Source organism: Zonotrichia leucophrys, chromosome 3, assembly GCF_028769735.1.
Source record: "Zonotrichia leucophrys gambelii isolate GWCS_2022_RI chromosome 3, RI_Zleu_2.0, whole genome shotgun sequence".
Classification (NCBI taxonomy): domain Eukaryota; kingdom Metazoa; phylum Chordata; class Aves; order Passeriformes; family Passerellidae; genus Zonotrichia; species Zonotrichia leucophrys.
In genome coordinates, this window is record NC_088172.1 from 22,720,813 (window position 1) to 22,736,963 (window position 16,151).

At 36.6% G+C, this 16,151-nt stretch overlaps 1 protein-coding gene across 13 annotated transcripts in view; it reads right to left on the minus strand.

Annotated features, from left to right (window-relative positions):
- Positions 1 to 16,151, minus strand: part of DLGAP2 (DLG associated protein 2) — a 453,971-nt gene that overhangs the window by 315,889 nt on the left and 121,931 nt on the right. For 4 of the 13 annotated variants that reach the window (XM_064707630.1, XM_064707629.1, XM_064707624.1 and 1 more), the window contains exon 1: positions 4,038 to 4,283. The exons of 7 other annotated variants lie outside the window; for them this stretch is intronic. The gene's annotated coding sequence lies outside the window, so the exon portion shown is untranslated. Of the gene's footprint in view, positions 1 to 4,037; positions 4,284 to 14,663; positions 15,078 to 16,151 lie in introns of those variants that run through there. 2 more of the 13 variants (XM_064707631.1, XM_064707628.1) reach the window with 2 other exon arrangements.

Genomic DNA, 16,151 nt, shown 5'->3' on the forward strand with positions numbered 1-16,151 from the left:
ACAGCACCTGGCTGCCCTGAGCCGTGTGCTCACCACGCTATCATTTGTGCTGTGCTGCTGGAATATTTTATATTGACATGCCTGGCCTGCCCTTGCCCCTCCTCTCTCGGTGGGCAGAGTACACAAAGTCTGGAAGTCCTCTTCCTCTTTGTGAACTGCTGCGAGATTTTTGCCCACAGGAATGGCATCTGGATCTGACAAGCAAAGAGCAGCCTGATATTTTGTGGCCTCTGTTATTAAATGGTGTGTTGCCCTTATCATGATCCCAGTTAAGCCAGGAAGTGTTTTGCCATCAGCTTCAGCAGAAGTGTGTTCAAGCCCTAGAAACCAAGGATTTGATGATGGCAGGTCATCTAGAAAATGAACTGAAAATTTTAAAGGATGTTTTTCCTCTTGTATCAAATGTCAGATTGAGTGCTTAGAAGTGGGAGGGCAAACAACAGATTACTATACAGATCAGCTAAAACTTGAACCTAGTGACAAAGAATGCCTTTTCTCAGAGATCATGGAAACATGATTCCAAAATCATTCTTCTGCTTTGGATCTCTTTCTCTCTTTAGTTTGATGGGCAATGATCACCTTTAAATCTTTGACTTTAATACTTCAAGTAACTATTGCTTCCACAAAAGCTGCAGTGGCATTTATTATTTGACTGCCATTTCTCTGAAGATATTAATGGCAACTAAGATGCAGTTTCACTTTCCTTCATAAAAGAAATCTATGAATTACTCTGTGGTTTTCTCTATGTCATTGAATGCTCTACTGTGCAGGTTGTCTGACAGTAACAGACTTGCTGCCCTATTTGTACCTTGGTAATGTACTGCTAAGAGGAATTAATAGCTTGCTGTGCAAAACTACTTTGCTGGCATTCATACTGTCGTGTACAATTTTCAGGCTTTATTATCAATTTTGCAAGCATATCTGTCAAAAACAATTAAATTCTACAACAGATATATTTTTTATTGCACAAATCTATGCAAATCTTTCGTTGTTGCAGGTATGAATATTTTATATTACACAAGGAGAAACTAAAAGGAATTCAATTTAATTTAGCCATGGGGTCTTCAGTCAAGGATGTGTGGTCTTGTACGTACTCCAGACCTTTTCACTGTTCTTGGGCAGAATTCCTAAAGTACATATAAAAAGAAAAAATGAAATGCCTATTGTATCAAAAAAAAATGAAGCTGGCACTTATGGACCTTGAGCTATAGTAAATGCTTATCACTGAACAAAACTTTTTTTTTTTAAATGAGTTCAAAAAGACAGCTAATTTCCCTTACTACTCTAGAATAATGTATTGGGATTTTATTTTTTATAGCAATGAGGATCCCATATTTTTTCCTTTGTTTTCAGACTTAGCTCCCTTTATATTCACATTAGAGACAGCTATCTGGTCTCATTTCTGCTAAACTCAGGAAACTTGAATGTACCAAAGTCCAGTTATTTGTGATTTTCCTTTATGTACTCCAGCGTAAACTCAAGCTTTTCTTCTTGAAACCAGAACCAAACTATTAACTACATAAATTTATTGCAATGAAAAAGCCAAGAGCAAAAAATTAAATATCTAAGATGAAAAATCCAAGTATTTAGATCAAAAAGTTTTCAGAAAAATATGACTGAGATTTCCAACACACTGACAATAATAGAATGCCAGAAATAATAAGCAAAATTTGTGGAGCATAACTAACATGACGTAATCTATGCCACGGAGTTCTATGACTCCTCCACATAAAATTTAAAAACTTATTAGATAAGGCAGAAGTGAAACATTGTATGCTCTGTGCTATGGTCATTTTTCCTTCTGTATATTCTTTTAATTTTAAGAACTGCATATCCTGTTTTAAACATAACAGTTATTTATGTGCCCTTCAGTGTTCTTATTGCTCCAACTATGTTGATTATATTGTCTGTTATTTTTAGATTATTTTATTATTTATAACAAACAGCTGCTTTCCTTTAGTGGGAATTATAATAGATGTAAAGCTGGTAAAAATTATTAATGCACTTTTGGTTTTTTGGAAAATTAAATTTCAAAACAGCAGGTGGGCTAATCAAAGCAGTGACTACACAATTATTTTTTTATCTTTGTTCCCCAAAAGATGCACCCTGAAAACCAGTCAATATCTGAGATTTGATCAGCTAAGCCACATAACAGTTGTATGTCTGAAATACAGCACATACAATTTGGCCTCCATTCATTATCTGCCTCTTTCCTTTAGCTTTCGCTTAACACACACAAAGGAAATCTGTGAAAATGTTTTCATTGTTCTAGATCACTTTAAGAAGCCTTTACAGTAAAAATGCTTCTGTGAAACATATTAAGTAAGTCTCATTATGTAACTATTTCAACAAAATAGTCTATAATCTGTTTTTTCTTGAAAAAGCAAACAGTGATATCAGGCTCAGTACTGCTGCTTAATCTGCTCATATGTTGAAGCACCTTCACCTGCCTGCTAGTATTTTAAAATAGCATGTTTTGTTCAAAAAATGATGCCATTAGTCACCAACTTTGCTAAACATACAGATTTTGTATGCCTAGCAAAAATATTGTTTGACTGTTTTCACATTTCAGGAGATACCTTTTAAAGTGTACTGTACTGGGAACTACATGATCATGTTGGTCACTTGTTGCTAAATAGAAAGGATGTAGTCTGTCTCAAATGACAGAGAAACATGACAGATATGGATCCATGAACTAATTGTGATCAAATGCAGGAACTGATGTTAATGCATGCCTGTAAAATAATCATGTTGATACCACAGAAATAAAACCTTCAAACTTCTCCACAGCAGTGAAAAAACAACAGAAATTGCAACTTGTGAATTGACAGCCAGTTTGAACCTTTGTTCTTATTTTATACAGACCTCTCTTTTTTTTCCTTTGAGGCTTTGGTCCTGCATAAACTTTTAAAGAGCAACCTATTTTACCTGCGCATCAGAAATCTATACTGGAAAATAGAAATCTTTTGATTTTTTGGATAGGCATACCCACAACTAAAAGGGCTTATACTCATGGGAAAAGGAACACCCCAAACCTCTACTGTTGAAAAGTTTAGAGCATGAGAAGGAGGAAAATACATACAGAGAATTCTTCCCATATTGAAACATTTCAAGGTATTTGAACCCTATTCACTTGCTGCAAAGTTGCCAGTTCTAAAACCAGGATTGAATGAATTTCACTGAAGACCCAGTAACCTAGTAATCCTCCAGACCTCTGCTTAAAGGTATGTTTCTCAAAAAAAAAAATCTTATATCAAGCTTTAACCCTTACTGTGCAATTAATATTATGTATCTAAAAGAGTGCATACTGTGTGTGTAATCACAGCACTTTTTAAAGCTCATTAAATAATATTTCTGTTCAATAGCATTTTTTGTTAGCAACATTTTTAAAATGTAAAGGCTCTCATCACTGTGCAGCAAATATATGGGGGTTTTGGCTCTTATCTCATGTAGTGCACTTGATAAGGAGTACTACTGTATCTTCTGCACGCTGCATTACAAAGAAAACTGTCTTTCTGTAAGGCATTTTCTCTCCACTGCTTTCACATGAAATAAGGGCTCTTGCAGCTGAATGTATCTGGCTGTATTAATACTCAAATAAAAACTGAAACCTTTCTACTTTATCTGAAGTATAAAGCCCTGAAAAGATTTTTGCCTTTTCAATTGTGTTCACTGTAATAAAGGTTAATATTGAACTGAACTTATCGTAATCTAGCATCACATGTTAAGTTCCAAATCTCTGCATGTGATCTATTTTCTTCTTTATTGTTGAAATTAGAGAATAGGTAAAAGGATGGCAATATTAATAAAAATTTCACAGCAAAAGCATTTTACTTAAAGACAGTCCAAACCTATTGCTTTCATGAGTAGGATAAAAAACATGGTGCAAAGTGCTCAGGAGACGGAAGGGACTAGCATCTGTTGAAAATTAACTACTTCAACATTAATTAACACATCATTTTCTACCTGATGAGATGGTGTTGTAGAAAGTATAAATTCAAGGCACAAGAGTAAGAAATGAGTCATCTTTGACTTACCGTATCAAAGACTATTGCTGTATTGCAGTCAGCATCCAAACACAGAGCATGAAGCTTCTCACAAATCAGAAAAAATATACAATCAATGAACAAGTCAAATTCATTGTAAAAATAAAGGCCAGAGATTAGAGTATGTATCCAAGGGTCTGGTTAGTCACAGCTTTGACTAGCCTGCTACAGAGCTCTGCAAAACAAGTATACTGCAGCAGTGTGGCAAGCATAGGATTGCAATGCATGTCCCATATATTCAAGCATAATAGAAAACATGGTCTGGAGCTTATTCCATGTGGAAGTGGGGTTTGTTTTATGCAGGCAGAAAAAAGAAAGGTTCTTTTCCCACATAATAGAATTAGAAATGAAGATTTTTCTTGATTATTGTACACAATAATTCCCCAGGATATCAATTACATAAAGCAGGTGCTTCTGTCTCCTGTTTCCCAGATAAATGCCTGTAATCTCATTTCACAAATGATCCTATTTAGACAGGAGCCACCTATTGTGATGATATCATTTGCTCTAGTATCCATAAATGGGCAACTTCCTACAAAACGTCATGACTACTGACGACACAAATTTTTATAATATTGAGTGGGCAGGGTGGCTGATGGGGTCCCATCAATCTACAGCAGCTTCTTCTGATGTGATACCACGAATCCTGCATAATCACATAAAAGACTGTAAATGAAGAGGAGCTTTAAACCTCTCTAGTAAAGCTCATTAAAAAAAAAAAAAAAAGAAAACAAAACAAAAAAAAAACCCAAACAAAACCCCCACACCTAAAACTGGGAAAAAAAAACCTGGAGAGGTAGTAAAGGCAGATAAAACATAATGACAGAGCAGTGGCACCTTTTCAAATGCCTTCGGCACTCTCAAGGATACTGGTAGATATGAACAAAATCACTCTCAGTTAAGAAGTATAGCTGTCAGTTTCTTTCTAACAAATAATAAAAGACTGGATATCCTTTTCTCTTGCAAATTTAAAATATGCACTGACAGCAAAAAGGACCAGTGCTTCAGTGATACACAAATTAGCCCACTCTTAGTGAATATTTTTCAGAATTAGCAGCTGCTTGTCACAGGAGCTTGGAATATGAACAGTGTATCAAATTACCCTCAGACTCTGAAATCCAGCCTGCTAGACAGGCTTGCTTCATGCACCAGCTACATGGATTTAATTTCTTCCATCAGTCTTTTTTTAAGAAAAGCCATTCCATTAAATATATGTATTTGGGAAATATTATAATATTCACAGATAGCTGAAATTAGTCTCCATCTGCCTGCTTTAACACACAGAGATGTGAGGAGAGTTAAAGGTGATAATGTGCACTTGCCTACCCACCCTTTTCCCCAAGGGACTCAGTTGTGCCTAGAGGCTAAAGCAAATTGCCTAAGAACTTGTATTTAATATTTTTCCTGCCAGAAGTTGGTAAGAACTTCAGAAGAAGGTCCCCTGGTTAAAAAAAATAACCTCAGGGCATTTTTCAACAGGATCTCCACAAATCTTGGTTTACTTACTCCTGCTTTGAACAGACTATGCTGCATCTAAACAGCTTCTTAATTCACAGGAAGAAATGCATTAGGATCCATCTGCATTCACGTTTGGACAGTGCTCACCAGAACACCAGTCAAGCTGGGGTTTCAGGGTGGAAAACTTTAAAGCTTAAAAGCAAAAACCTGGAGAGGAGTTTATATACATTTCCACTGATGTAGTTCCAGCAAAACAGTCCACTTCTTGAAATCCAGCCCCTCCACTGCACATTCCCTTCTAATATTTTGCCTTTATTTTATATTTCTTTGGACCAGGGACCGCCCTCTACTAAATTTCTGTATTACACATTGAGAGGGTCTCAAAGGCAGGGCAGTGCAAATTTTAATAATAAAAGCAACTCTTTCAGAGTTCACTCCTACCAGAGTGACTCACTTCAGGTCTAGATAGGTTGAAAGCAAAATCTGAACACAGCATCCATGGCTACAAGACACAGTATGCTGTCAAAGCAGAGAAGTCAATGGGCTTTTTACAGGCACCCTAAAGAGAAGAACTCACTCCTCAGAGATTGAAAATATTGGAGAAAACAACTTCAGAGCACTGAGTAGCCATTTAGACATAAGCAGGTTCTTTCCTTTTCCCTCCCTCCCTCCTGTGCTTGTCTTCCAAGACAAGACTAGCTGATCTCTTTAAATATGCTGTTTAGGAAAAGACAGAAGCACAGCTTTGGCTCTGGATATCATAACCCCTTCATTTCAGTACTGGGTGGAAATAGAAAAGCATATACTCTGTGTATCCAGATGGCATAAATATTTTCCATGTGTTTCCATGACAAAAGACAAAGATAACACAAAGAAACAGTTAGAAAGTAGAAGTGCGTGTGAGTGTAACTGAGATTGATGGTCCAGAAGTTTCTATCTTGGCTAGATAAAAGCTGATGAAATGGTAATGAGGAGAAGAAAAAAAGACAGAAAATAGCTAAAAATAAAATTAATCACTGCTTCATCAAATTCAGTCCTGCCTTGGGAAACACCAAATGTCAGAATTTCTTGATAATGTACAGTGTTTCAAGACTGTTCCCAGGACGTAGTAGGCAAGTGCATGCTTTCTTAAAACAATACCTGCTTCAGCATCTGAGCCAAAGAATATCACCACTCTTCTTAAACTAGATTTGAGCTTACCATGAACACAGTGATGTGCTCAGAGCTCATTCGCTGCAGAGGAGAATGTTAAACACAGTCCATGGAAGATGCCTTGATGGCTCTGATCTGTGCTTAAAGGCTTCTAAGCTTTATAAAACATAGTGCTAAAGAGAATGGGCCATCATTTCCAGCAGTTCCCATTTATTTAGGGAGATATTGTGGGAAAATACTCCAAGAATATTGCTGTCTCAGGAAGGGCCTGAAGGATTATACTGAAAGGATGAGTCACTCCAGTGAAAGCAATGCACTTGGTCATGGAGAGACTGTCATAAACCACAACATCTAATACTAAGTTAGCAAGTATGGTCGACATCTAATTAAACTGCAGACCACACAACAGAATATTCTACCCCTCTTAAGGTCTTTCCTTTACATGTGAGATCTTTGAAATACCCTGATATCTTAGCAAATAAGTCTAAATGTCCTTAAACCACCTTTGAAATTCCTACTGGTCTTCCTTTTGTTTGGTTTGTTCTTTCTACCATAACTGGAAACTAGGCCAGTTTCCAGACCTGTAATGCCAGTCTTCCAGGCATTACAGACAACTCATAAATCTGAATATTTCTGGCCTAAGAATTAGAAAGGCAGGATCTTCTTTAAAATGTCTGGGCTTTCCACTAATTAGAGTTGAAACCTAAGTTATAGAACACCAGTGGATTATTGAGACTCCATTTTGAAAGTCAGGAGACAGAAGGAGGTTGCCTTCTGAAACACCTACTGATATTTTAGTAGATAGTCTCTAAAGCAGAGACAAAACAAATTGTTTCAGTTAAATAAGTTTTTCTGCTGGTTTGAGTAACAAGAAACCCTACCATCTCCAGTAAGTATCATTGCAACATATATTAACTATACCAAACCAACAAAAAATTATGCTAAAAAATTTTTCAATGCTGTCCTTTTAAACTGCAAACAGCAAACAATCAGTACAAATAAAAAGTGAATGACATGTCATCTTTTCCCAGAAGTAGAATAGGAAAACAGCTACTGCACATTGTGTGATGCCTCCTTTAATAGTATTACTTAGGCCACCCCATGTGCATATCGATTAACAAGGCTCACACTAACTTAAACAAGGAAAAGCTTTATAAGAACCTGCACTTCTACTTCTTTCTGTAGCAAACAAACAGGAAAATTAAGCAAGAGTCTTGGACAAGGAAATTTTAGTCTGCTATCCTACATGATTGCAGCCAAGATCAAAAAAGCTAAGGGCTAGAAGTTTTATCCTCAATCTTTTAGCCAGATCTACTCATGCATAAATCTCTTGAGGAGCTGAGCTGAACTGATGGGATCCATTGAACAGACAACAGGCATCACATTTCTGTACCTAAGCAAAGATTCTCCCTTAAATCCCTCTGAGATCATCACTTTTGCTTTTCAACAGCACTATAGAAAACTCAAAGGGGGGTTTCAGCCTCATTAGGCCAAATTCAATTTGTTGTAATATAGCAATGTTTATGAAGAATAATGTGCAGTTTTTAATTACTCATCAAAAATCTATTTCCCAACAAAAAGCTAGAAATATCAATTACAGGTATCACAACTAAATAAATTCTTAAGAATTATAATAATCACAGTAAATTGTTACTTAATGCCAAAAACAATCAGAAAAAAAGTTCTGTTCACAAACTCAGTTTTATACCACCAGCTGCAATGCTGGTGTCCCAAAGAAAATTTGAATTTGACATCCCATTACCAATACAGGTGTAAAAAAATTCTACAAAATAAAATTTACATAGTCTGATAGAAAAAAAAAATTACAAATTTTCATTTCCATATGAATACTAAAACAATTGAGAGCAGAAATTTTCTAAAAAATTTGAGGAGGACTTTGCTTTTCAAATTCTGGTTAGCACAATTGTTGATTGGTAAGGGGCAATCATGATTTGCATCTAGTGACTCTTCTAAATTAAATAGAATTGCTTGGGAAATGGAAGAAAAGGATAAAAAGTTCTGCCTAATTTCCTTCTGTCTGTGAAACTCTCCATTTTACTATGTAATTTCCTTTTCAAATGAACTCCCCACTTCTTTGAAAGGCAGCTGCACTGAAACATTTATGGCTCTAACGTCTGTAAAAATACTGTTTACTATAAGCAGAACTAAATACTCTCTTATACCATAGACCTTGATGCTGTAGGATGTCTGGTAGATTTTCCAGAGGTCAGATGTTTGGTAGGGTTCATCCTCATAGTCAAAAAAATCTAATTCTTGGAGCATTTCACAACTGGATTGTCTATAAATTATAGCTATTGTGACACAACATTGCCTTTGCCGGACAGGACATCTAGACAGAGTTTTTTCTCATTGAAGGTCAAATCTATAAAATTGTGCTAACATTGACCAGCAAAGCTATGGCATGGCCATACCACTGGCATGAAAATGAGAGGGTTCTTGCAGGTTAGGATGTCAGAAATTCTTCATATTTTGGTAGTATCAAAGTGGAAGATGCATCTGTGAGCAGGATAGCTTTGTGAACAATGATTCCTCACTCATTTGGAAGCAACACTGCAAAAACATCTGGCTGCCTTTTAATGCAAGTGCTGAAGAACAGCTGTAATAACAACAAAGAGAAAGTCAATCCTGAAAGACCATGTACAAAAAATACAGCAGTAATTCCTTCTTTTAAAGATATGAGTTTGTTCAAAAATTGCACTTTTTTCTTCTTACCAACATCTCCACAGAGCTTTAGTTAGAGACTTTTAATATCCTCTCCTTCCTTCCTTCCTTCCTTCCTTCCTTCCTGAACTTGCTTCCTTCCTTCCTTTCCTCCTTCCTGAGCTTCCAGCCATTTCTTTGCAGTAGAATTTTCAGAACATATTCAAGAAAATGGCATTTCAAAATTGTTATTGTAAATGAAAAAGAAAAAGTAACCACCTGGTCTCCCTGCATGTTTAAGCTTAGAGCAGTTAAAAACTTTATCAACTTTGCACTGTTTCATTTTGACAAACTTTATAACAAAGCCATTATTTTTATCAATTTTTCTCAATTAACACTGCTTCAGAAACCACTAATCTGAGAATGTTTGTGTAGGCTTTCTGACTTTTTTTGTTTTAAGCAAAAATAGTTATTAGTGATTTGTGATAAATGGCAGGCTTTAATTTTTCTATCTTTTTGTTTTCCAGTCTATGTCCTTTGTCAAACACAGTTCCTTCACTTGCAGTCCTGTTTTCCTTGCCTTTCCTTCCCCTTTTCCTCCTTCCCAATTTTCTAAGTTCAAACAGACAAAAAAGTGATGTGAAAATAGATTTTAAAAATTATCTTTTCCTATATGGTTTTTGATTTTACACATATCTGATGTCTTTGAAAGATGATCAGTAGACTTTATGACAAAGTTCTAAAAAAGCATTCTAGAAACTGTGGATAAATAGAAAAAAGAGAAAGGACTAGAGAATGACAAGTATGATCAGGTTAAATCTCATATTAAATCATCTGTTCTCCCTTGACAAATTTTTGGGAAAGGTGGAGAGAGACATGACAGAAGATGTTGATAGTTCAAAGGCTTTCAAGGGATCCGGAGAGCCCAAAGGAGGCACCTCACATGGTGAGGCTCCAAGTTGAAGCATTGTCTCCAAGTCACAGCCATGAGAAAGAGCCTGCAAGGTCTCAGTAATATTTCTTGATTATTTGCTAAATATAGCAACACAGTCTAGATCTTCTGGCACATAAATAAAATTCTGCTTCACATATTCTGTGCTTTGTTTGCCAGTATGCAAATACAGCTACTATGTCACCCCAAAATTAACTGTGTCTTGTCCTGCAACAGCTAAAGTACCAGAGTTTGAACCTTTGCCAGTTGAAATGTGGGTTTGACATCATGTTCAGGTCCTTGTCGTGGCTGATGATAAGCTTTGTTTTGAAGGTGAAACAAAGTCAAATTCTGTAACTTCACTTGTTGCCAAGATACAAAACAGCTGTCTTTTGGCCATATCTCATCAGAGGCACTGGCACTAATCCATTTCCAAGCATCCCAGCTCATAAACTCAGAACTATTACGGACTCGATAAAGTCAATCAATACATTAGTTAAGTGAGATGGAATGATTTAGCTCTTAGGGGAAAAATATAGGCCTCAGTGTTATTAAATGCTGGGTTTGAGCAACCTGGAATAATGAATTACAAGAAAACCATTCAGACAGACACACCTGTCTTGGCACATTCACTTGAAATACAACCAGGAAAACAAAGTCTTTTGTTTAAATAAATTGAGAGGACTTCAAATCAAGGACTGCTTCTTAGTATCTGTTTCACAAAAGCTTCTTGAAGAGCTTTTTTCTGAGACCCTACTTCATACTGAGAATATGTAACAGCTCGACAAGAACCTGGCTTTGTCCCTTACAAATTTGAAAAGTCAAACTCTAAAATATCAAAACTTTTTCAATGGTGGAGAAACCTATAGCACTTATATGAGTTCTCCCTACTGAAGAATTTGAGCTAGACAGAAAAACATAGTATAGTGCCAATGGGAGGAAATGGGGTACTCTGGATATCATGATTTGCATTAAAAATACATTTTGACACAAATTCTCTTCCATCTTACTTAATGCTAACTTAAAGTAATAAAGGTAAACAGATGCATGTATTTACACACATCCAAATAACCAATAATGTATGTTGACTTAAAACAATCTTTATGAGGCCTATTTTAGAAACTAATTGAATCTTTTTATTTTAGAAAGCAAATAAATTTTATTTAATGCTCCCTATTTGAAGAAAAGAATATTCATAATATAGGATAGGGAAACTGCATCATTTTAACAAAAAAACCAAAACTCTTAATACTTTAATGAAATTATACACAATATTCAGTATTGCAATATTCAATACTCAAATGTACAATAATTTCATGTAATAGGAGTTAAATCTCCTTCCTCCTGTATCAGACTACCTTTTCATTTCCGAGAACCTTGTTCACATCCCAAAGGAAAGTTCCCAAGCTGACATGTACACATGTACTACAAATTCAAAATTCAAAATTTTTTTTTTTTTTTTTTTTTTTTTGCCTTGAGGCTTCTAGCATAAGCTATAGCAGTGAAAATATGCATTGAAATTACTGGTTAGCCTGACTACTAAAAATAGTTATTTTAGCCATAGAAAGCAACATAGTAGAAATATACTTTCTGTAGAATATCTCTCATAAGTTTTGTGTTTCTTGCAGAAAGACAATGTGAGCAAGACTACTCATTGACAGTGGAATGCAGGAAGAAATAAAATCCTCCACAAAGAGTTCAAGAAAGCACATTACAGTACGTCTGTAAACCTGCTTTTCTCTAAGGGTGACTGAGGGCCAGAAAATGACATGACAAAGATGCACATATCCCCGATAGATTATTTAACCCTGCCATTCTGCAAAAAAACCCCATCAGTAATAACATTAATATTCACAGTGGCACCCTTTGATGCTTTCATAATTTAGATTTGACCTCAGTGAGAAACCTGGCAAACGACTTTTGTTCCCATGTTTCTGGTCTTTTATGAAAGGACAGTAACACCCCTGCATCAGCCCTGCATCGCGACTGCCCAGCAAGCACCCACAAATGTTTGATATCCAGGATTTTGCAGTCTAGAACTGAAGCACACTGGAAAAGCTGATACGTGTAGAAGTCACTATGGTTACTGCCTACACTTTCTTTGCCTCCAATAAGATCTTTCATTTCCATAAGCATTAAAATTCACCAAATGCACCAAAATTATTCAGACAAAAAAATAGTCTCTCTGGTTTATAAGCCTTTTAGCTGTGTTGCTTTTATCTTTTTAAGTATAGACTCTTATCTGAGGCATATTATTCCACATCTGAATATAAGAAAAAGTATTGCAGGAGAACCCTTGTGGTGGAAATGCTTTGTGGACCCCCAGCTTCAGCAGTGTGTGTGGAACAGCTGTCTGCTGGTGGCCAGTGCAAAGCTGAAACCCAGAAAACGCTGTACACGATGCCAGAAAAAAGGCACTAGCTGGAGATTCAGCTAGCCAAATTGAGATGATTATTGTTAGTATTATTGTAAATCTTTCCAATAATAAGAAAATTAAAAGTTCGTATTCTGTGGTTAGATTCCCTATCCATTGTAATAAGAAATAGCTATATGTAAAACAAATTTTGGGTTTGGGGTTTTTTTGGTTTTTTTTTTTTTTTTTTTTTTTTTTTTGCTTTTCTTTATCTTACAGCAATCAGAATGATTCTTTCTTTCAGTATTCTTATATAAATGTCAAGCTGGCTAGAGCCTGTAATCTGTCCTGATCTCATGGTCATTCAGTATACCAAGCTCTTTAAAATTCTATCCTGTGGCTGTGTCCTCAACAGTCATTTAAAACATTTCTTAGTTTTATCCTTTTACTTCAGTTAGCTTCCTACTTAAGTTCCTTCCAGCACACTGAATGATTTTGTTCCGATATTGCCTGTTATTTTGAAAATCTCCCTGAACCACCATTGCCAATTCTCCTACATACAAGTAGCTTATTTTTTCTTTTCACCTCAAATACCTCCTTACAGCTAGTTGCTTTCAGTGTGACATGTTTGACAGATCAATATATTCTTTATCAGTTCAGTTACTTCCCCTTATTTTTCCTATATGTGATTTTGCTGATCCCTTTAGGAGAAAGTTCTTAATACTACTCTTCAATATACTCGATGAGGTCTTTTCACTGAGAACCCTTTTTCAGAAAGAGCAGGGTGCTCACTGCACACAGGACATGCAGGTAAAATACTTGACACCTTCAGCAGGAATTACACCAAACTCAGCTGTGGTTTATAAAGAAGCAGCACCAGCAGAGGCTTATTCCTGCTGCTGAGGTAGGATATGAACAACACCCCCAGTATTCACAGATGGAACTTTCCCAAAATCATAAATACTTTCTTAAAAGGTAAATATGAAAATTGCCCTTGACACTTCTGACCAAATATCCAACCTGTAACAACTCAGAATACTGCCTATCACAACATTAGGATTCTTAAACCAGAATGGAAAATAGAGCTTTTCCCTGTAATCACTCACTTTCATAATAACAAACTCTTGCTAAGATATTAAATGTCACACAAAACAAGAACTCAACAGTGGTCACTTTTTCATGTATAATTTCCATATATGACGCCTAGATACATTAAACAAGGGGGAAAGTACTTCCTAGAAGTTTGAAAAATTCAGCTGTTGGCTTAAAATATCAGCAATTTCTATAGAAGTCATAGAAAATATTGAACTATTCTCTGCTCAACATTTTCCAACGTAAAAGAGAATGTGCTAAAGGTTTACTTCTGATGAAGTCTTAGTAAATGCACATGTATCCGGATTTTGTCAGAACCAGAAGCAGTTTGGTGGGAGCTTATAAAACTTGCGGAAGGAGAGTACACCAAAAGGCTGATATTTATTGGTAGAGTGTTACTCTGACATTTAAGCTGTTTTCTGTTATGCCTGCTTGCTTACTTGTGCCCCTGTCTTATTTCCTGGGAGAAATGCCAAAAAATAAAGTGACCTCTGTATACTATCTATTAACTATGCCACATCATGTTGCTTAAAATATGTTACAACCTGATTGGCACAGAAACACATTTTGTTCTGTTTGGGAGCAGTTATAGCCAGAACAATGAAAATTCACAGCCCCAGCTTCTTGGGAAGCAAGAAATCAGCTCCAAATTTGGGTTTATATTGGAGTTCAGCTGCAGCATTACAAGCCATGGCAGAGTATCTTAATCACAGACAAGGTAATTTGTAATGGTACAGTATTTAAAACAAGCACAAGTCTTGCTCAGATTAAATTATTCCAAGTCGGGGATCAAAGACCTGTAAAGATATAAATTATTCTTTAGAAATCATTCCAAGCTGCAAACACATAGGAGACATGCCCTGACTTTACCTAAAGCACAGACAAATACACTGCAGATTCACAATCACAGCAAATAAAGAAAATCACACAGTATAAAGAAAATGCAGCTTTAAAAAAGTTACTATCTTACAGAACACAGCTGGCTGACAGATTTAAGGAGAAAATGATGATGAGGATCAAGTGACTTCTCTAGGCTTGGAAGATGCCAAGACACAGAGTGAGCTGCGAGGGGTGAACCAGAGACCAGAGACAGCCCGCCAGAGAAGAGCCAGGGATGGGAGCAGGGATCAGAGCTGCTGAGGGCAGGGAGAGCTGCTCGGCTGCAGCAGCACCGCACCTCGCAGGCTCTGCTTCAGCCAGCGCCGCTGGAACGCGAGTGGACGGCTCCATCTAGAGGCAAATATCTCCTGAGCCGGGAAATGGCATCGCTGCCACCCAAACTCCTTTCTCCGCAAGTCAGATCTACTCAAAATAGCGCTCCGAGCTGCTGCTTGCTGCTCTCTTGGCAGGGATGTCCAGCAGGATGGAGCAACCTCCATCCACCTCACCATCTGCAAAGGCTGAGCAGATGAAAATGAAGCCAAGCTTTCCCTGAAATCCACCTCTCAGTTTGAATGGTCTCCCACACCAAGTCTTGCCAGACTGACTCTGCAGCATCCATAAAATGACACAGATTGAAGGCTTACTCTCATTCTGATTGCAAGAATTCTGATGGGTCCCACAGGCAAAGGCTTCCAGCACTCCTTTACTACTTGTGTCTCATAAGAAATACAGAGTATTTCCCACGAATATCTTGATAATCTATATTCAGTATCAAACAGAGCACCAGTAGTGAACATGAAGTTAAAGAAACATTAAAAAAATTAATTATTAAAAAGAGATTATTAAAAATAACATTTATTGTATTTGCAGGGATCCACAACAAGAGGAGGAAGAATGATGCATCTGACTCTATCTTATTAGAAGGCTAATTAGTTTATTATACTACATTATTTATATTATATCACACTATGTTACATTACATTTAAACTGAACCTGCTAAGCACTCAACCCTGCACACAACTGCACTCCACTGTACTGAATTTCATGACTGTTAGCCAACAGTCTCCACACACACACACATTTGGCCCTGATAGGCTAAGGAAACAAAACACCATCATTTTGGGTAAACAATCTCCATATTGCATTCTACTTTGGCACAACACAGCAAATAAGATAAGAATTGTGTTTTCTTTGTCTGAGGTTCAGAGAATGTGAAACCCAGAAGTATTCTTGGGAAGAATTTTGCCTTGCTTTTCTCTGTGAAGAGAAATGTGGGCTTACAAATGTCTATAATCCTTTATGATGCAAAGGCCTTCTCTGTTGAAGAAAGACGAAGCTATTCCTTTTTGTCCATCAGTAAATATCTCCAATCACAAATTAATACTGATAATCTAGGAACATCAAATCACATACTTTAAAAATTATAAGCAAGCCTAACTTCATCCTCTCTACTGCTGGGGTCTGGACTGTGTCAAGTTATTCCATGAGTTTCTTCTGCACTGATAAAAAAATTTTCAAAAATAAGCCTTTGAGTGGATGTCTCTAAAAGCCCTTTTCTCCCAGTCACAGGCTAAAG